The following is a 6,000-nucleotide window of genomic DNA, read 5'->3' on the forward strand; positions in this document are numbered from 1 at the left end:
TTACCACCCAAAGTACCCACCTTCCTGCAGGCATTGCAGGCATGCCCTCAGCCTCCCCACCAGTTCCAACTCCCATGGCATTGTGATTGATCCTCCTTAACCAACCCATTCAAGTGAATTATATGTCCAAGTAAGTGACTTAAGGCCAGTCAAAAGATCTTGCTGGGATGGTCCTGTCCGTCTCTCTAATAAGAAGCATAGCTCTCAGATGATGCTGATGACCATAAAGCTTGATGTCCAGGATGCTCTTTATCTAGAAATCTGGGAATGGGGCATTCTAATACACTGGGGAATCTGCTGAATTATAGACTACCAGTTTTGAAAGAAAAATAAACTAATTAGGAAACAACTGCAAATTAACACAACAGTGCATTACTGACTTATCATAATTTTACCCAGCATTGTAATTATGTTCACATGTGCCCCATCTCTCATGCAGGCTTCTTGAGGGATGGTCTGTACCAATTTCATCTTTGTTCCCTTTATAGTACCTATGGATCGCTTTATGTATTGTAGGTGCTAAAAAAAAGATTTTTATTAAGTGAATGAAAATATAGAACACAAATTATAATTTGCCAACACTGAATCCTTCTCTGATGACTCAGGCCTTCCAGGGTTCAGGCTTATTATTACATGTTTTATCTCTGGCAATATTTAATACAGGCCAAGTGGCTGACAGGGGAATTCGACAATAGCTGGAAGACAGGACTTGGTGTCTACTGATTTATTCCATTTCTAAGTCTATGTGCATGTATTTAAAAGTAAAACAGAAGTGATCCCACTTATTATTCCCTGAAAGAAAAGCCACATCACACAGAAGATTACAAATAAAGAGTGTTAACTAGCTTCTGCTTTTAAACCTTCACCAGGTCAAGGAATTTATCTTTGAGATTTTTGTAAAGGTAGGATGTCATTAGTACCATTAATGTATTGTAGCTGTTATTTTATTAAAGTCTAATCATCAGATTATAATTTACTAATGAATGCAAACATATTTATTGCTATGCACCTAGTATATGCCAAACCCTGTGTTAGTCATTAGGGACACAATATGAATATAATTTATACCCTCAAGAAATTTAAATAATTTATCTTTAAGAGCATTTTATTATACAGATTATTTTACAGAACTTTAGATGTCACTGTAGAAAATTAGCCTGGCTGTGATGTGACCCTCTAACATGTCCCATAACTCACTCAAAATACAGAATAATACAAAAGAAAAAAAGCAAATGTTAGCTGAATTACTTGACAGTAGCCTTTTTTTTTTTTTCCTGAAAAACTCTGCCTCCAGAATGTTCATTTAAGAATCTAGTTTTTTGGGGTGCCTGGGTGGCTCAGTGGGTTAAGCCTCTGCCTTCGGCTCAGGTCATGATCTCGGGGTCCTGGGATCGAGTCCCGCATCGGGCTCTCTGCTCGGCGGGAAGCCTGCTTCCCTCTCTCTCTCTCTGCCTGCTTCTCCATCTACTTGTGATTTCTCTCTGTCAAATAAATAAATAAAATCTTTAAAAAAAAAAAGAATCTAGTTCTTTGCACTTTTTGAATACTGGGTAAATTTCCTTCTGGACATAAGGCGATTTTCATTTCCATTCAGAACCATGTCTGTCCCCTAGGACTTGGGGGCAAGGCAGCTGCCCCAGGGTAGGAGAAAGGAGCCATCCCATCAGCCCTGCCCCCTGGCCAGTCTCTCAGTAGGTGGGTGCAGTCGTGAGAAATGACAGGAGGGAGCCCTGCCCTGGGATTCAGGAGAAACCAGTTCAGTTTGTCAGCTTCCTGTAAACATGCTGATTTTCATCATGACAGTAGGAATTTACGTTATTCACTCTTCATATCTGGTACTAAGGGTTTAGATGCAATCTAAACCAACATATATTTTGCTAAACACAGGTCCCAGAAGGTGTTCCAACAAAAAGTGCCTCAGAGCACAAGTGTGAGGAAGGCCGCGCTTTGCAGCCAGTTTGAAGAGTCAGTCACAGAACACATCAGCATATTAAGGACTCAGAGAAACCATATCATCAAAACACTGTGAGAGCAGCATCTCTTGAAAGCATTTGGCCCTGAAACCCATCCTTCTGACTTCACCAGCTGATGAACACTGGGTACTCCGAGGCACAAACTTTGGAAACAATAAATGATCTCATATATTCATTGGTTTTATAGCATCTTAAAACAGAAAATAGTTTTAGAAATAGTCAGTCAGTGGCCAAATTAGGTCCCTTTCATTTGTCAACTTCTTACATTCCATATGCCAATAACTCCAGTGAATGAAATTCTATTGCGAGGAGGGCTCCAAAGAGCATCAGTAATTGAGATCTACAGATTTTCGCTAAGCTCCAGAGTTTCCACTTTGGGTTAAATTCTTGGTTGAGGTTATTCTTGATTAAACAAAACTAATGGTGCATATCTATAGGCTAGGGAGATGTTACTGAGCAGAGAATTATCGACAATTCAAGAAACTAATGAGAAGGGGGAAAAGTGAAACAAACAGCAGAGTCCAAAGCCCAAGTAATTATCTCCTGGGTAACTAAGAGTAAATTCCTTTTTTTTTTTTTTTCTATTCTGATACTGAGTTCAAGGCAATCCTTTGATTTTTTTTTTTTTTTAACAAGTATTGAGTCATTTATTCCTTTGGTTTCAGGATTAAGAAAAGAGAACTGATATTTGCTATACCAGCCTCAAAGTCCAGTGTTCTAGATAGTGTCTCCTTAATGCTTACTTAAAAATAGTCTTACAATCACTTCGTAATGGACTTTGCCTTGAGTTTAAAGGACAAAGATAGTTTTAGGCTTTGCTTTCTTTTCCTGCTGTTTGGTCGTAAAGAATTCTGTAAGTTGGTAGCTAAGTAAACAACTGTAGGCTCCTAGCGGTGAATTGGGTGTCCCACAGTCCCAACTATAGTGTAGCCTAACCCCAAAGCAATTAAAGAACCAAGCAATTTGCATTCTTTTTCTACAAAACTACTCTTGAGTAGCAGATGGCAAACACAAATGTTTTGCTCTAGAGACATATGGAAACCTCTCTGTTTCATAAAAGCCTCAATGAATATTAAACGCTGAATGATGCCATTCATTGCAGAAATAAGATGTTGTGATAATCTCCCAAACAGGCCTAATTAGGCCATATAGCTACTTGAGTTTCAGAGAGTAATACGTGGGAAATTACTATGTGATTAGGATTTCATTAGCAGTTTTTCTTAATCTGAATATTCATCCTGGCCCCAAAGAATCACCTATTCATCCTTATTTCTAAAGCATTCTGTTGTATTGCAACCATCACTGATAATTGTAAATCTTAAAAATGAGTAATCAAAGACTTCTGCTTGATTTCATATTAACTGCTTCAGTTCTGTCTGAACAGTGATAGCAAGGAATTCCAGGAGAGATCGGGTGTTCTGTCATAGGTTCTGGAGCGTTCGACATGTTCCCTAATTAACTTCGTTTAAGAAGACTTGCTGCTGTTAAATTAGGGGAAAAAAAGGAAGTCTATGTGTAAGGTTGTTCAGGAAATGATTATCCATATTGGTAGGAATTGGAGGCAGGAATATGACTGGATATGGCTGAAAATACAAAGCAGAGTCTCATTTTTCTCCTAAACTTTTAGATTGGCACTGTCATAAATTGTTGTTGCCATCACAGAGAGGACTGAAAGGTTGTACTCCTTGGAAAGAGAGAAGTACCGGTAACTGAGTCATAGGGCGAACTAAATTCTCTTTGGAACAAGGAACTAGGTATCTTGGGCTCCTTTCCCAGCACCACGCCCTGCCTGGCCTCCAAGAGACCTGCTAGGCCTTGAGGCTGTTGATAAATCCCCTTGATTCACCAGGGTGTTTGGTCGGCCTTGGAGGGTCACCTGTTATGGGGTTTGGATTCAAGAGCCAAAGTATTCCACAGACAGAAAGGGATTATCTAACCCAGCCCCCCCTCACTTTACAGATGAGGAAATTGAGGCATAGAAAGGTTGTTGTCCTTGTTTAAGGTCACAGAGCAGAGCTAGTTAGTGGCAGAGCTGGGAACAGAACTCAAGTCACCTGGTGCTTAGTTCAATCCTCTTTCCATTACAAAACCCCAGAACTTAGAAAGTTTGAGCCTGAGATGCCTGGGTGGCTCAGTAGATTGAGTGTCCGACTCTTGATTTCAGCTCAGGTCATGACCTCAGGGTTGTGAGAGTGAGCCACTGTCGGGCTCCTTGCTCAACAGGGAGTTTGGTTGAGATTCTCTCTCTCCCTCTGTCCACCCCCCCCCCCAGTCTCTCTCTCTCAAATAAATACAATAATCTTTTAAAAAAGAAAAAAGAAAGGTCAAGGCTGGCAAAATGGTTAACCTTTGCTGCTTGCTTTGAGTTGAGAAAGAGTAGAGAGGAGCCAGGTGGCTAAGTGCCTATGTTAATCTAGATTTGGATCACCTATCCCCTCTTTAGGCAAACATTTATTTGCTTCTTGCCTCTTTTTTCTGGCTCAAAATCAATCCACCTGTTTAAGAGAACAAGTCAGAATTTTCCTGGATTTCAGCTCCATTACTTCTCTAGAAATTCCATCATAACCAATCACTTAACAGTACTCAGTGCACATATCAATGTGCATTTGACACTGAAACAGTTGGTAGTATTCATTTGTTGCTTCTGTAGTCTTGTCTCCTGTTTCCTCTGTTTCTCACGGAGCCCATGACTTACGTTGAGCTTGACCCTCTGCTCAGCCCCACCCCGGTTTGTCTAGGCCAGTCTCTTGGACGCTAGGATTGTTCCCTGGCAGGGCAGTCAGGTCCCAGGGAACTTGATTTTAGGGGATTTTTAAAAAAACTTTTGAGGATGAGGATTCTCTACATTCTGCTTTGTTGAATGTGGAAGCAAGGAGTTTGGGGAGTTTCAAGACGACATCTTGCAACCACATTGGGCTGGCCTGTTGAAATATGTGTTACTTTGAGGAAGCATTGCTTGGAAGATGAGAGAGAGAAAACCCAGGTCCCAGACACGTCATTTGAGCTGCGGGATGACTCACCTGTCATTAGTTTTATATCTAATTATTTCAGTATGTGATTCAGTAACTATTTCCATTATTTAAGCCATGCAGTGTTCTATTATTTATTGCCATAAGCATCTCGGATCTGTCATGATACTGATTGTGAGTTTCAGTGTATCTTCATTTTGCCATCGAATCAGAGTCCATTTTAAAGTTGGTCCTAAAATGCTTTCTTAAATTACTCAAGCTTACAAGGAACTCTACCCAAATGCACAAGATTTGGTGTATATGTCTTTTTTTTTTTTTAAAGATTTTATTTATTTGTTAGAGAGAGAGAGCAAGAGCGAGCACAGGCAGACAGAGTGGAAGGCAGAGTCAGAGGAGAAGCAGGCTCCCTGCGGAGCAAGGAGCCCAATGTGGGACTCGATCCCAGGATGCTGGGATCATGACCTGAGCCAAAGGCAGCTGCTCAACCAACTGAGCCACCCAGGCGTCCCTGTATATGTCTTATTTGACACAAAATCTTGCATAGCAATGTCTAGATTAGTGAAAGGAATGGATTTTACTAAAATATTTCATCAATTTTGTAAAATATTTTATTGTCAGAAACTTTATATCAGAGAAAGAAATAATGTAAGAGGTTTTTTTTTTTGTTGTTGTTGTTGTTTTTGTTTTTTTAAAGATTTTATCCATTCCCTTGACAGAGACAGATCAGAAGTAGGCAGAGAGGAAGGCAGAGAGAGGAGGAAGCAGGCTCCCCGCCAAGCAGAGAGCCCGATGTGGGACTCGATCCCAGGACCCTGAGATCATGACCCAAGTCGAAGGCAGAGGCTTTAACCCACTGAGCCACCCAGGTGCCCCTGTAAGAGGTTTTTGAATGGATTCTTTAAAGCCCACCCTCTAGTTGAGTACAATATTGATCCCAATTCTCTATGCAGGCTAAGCCTGACTTCCCCTTTCTGTCAGCTGGACCCCACCCAGAAATGGAGCCACTCAGAATTGTGGCAAAGCGGGTGGCTTCCTCTGCATTCTAGATGATTAGGTAT

Source organism: Mustela erminea, chromosome 5, assembly GCF_009829155.1.
Source record: "Mustela erminea isolate mMusErm1 chromosome 5, mMusErm1.Pri, whole genome shotgun sequence".
NCBI lineage: Eukaryota > Metazoa > Chordata > Mammalia > Carnivora > Mustelidae > Mustela > Mustela erminea.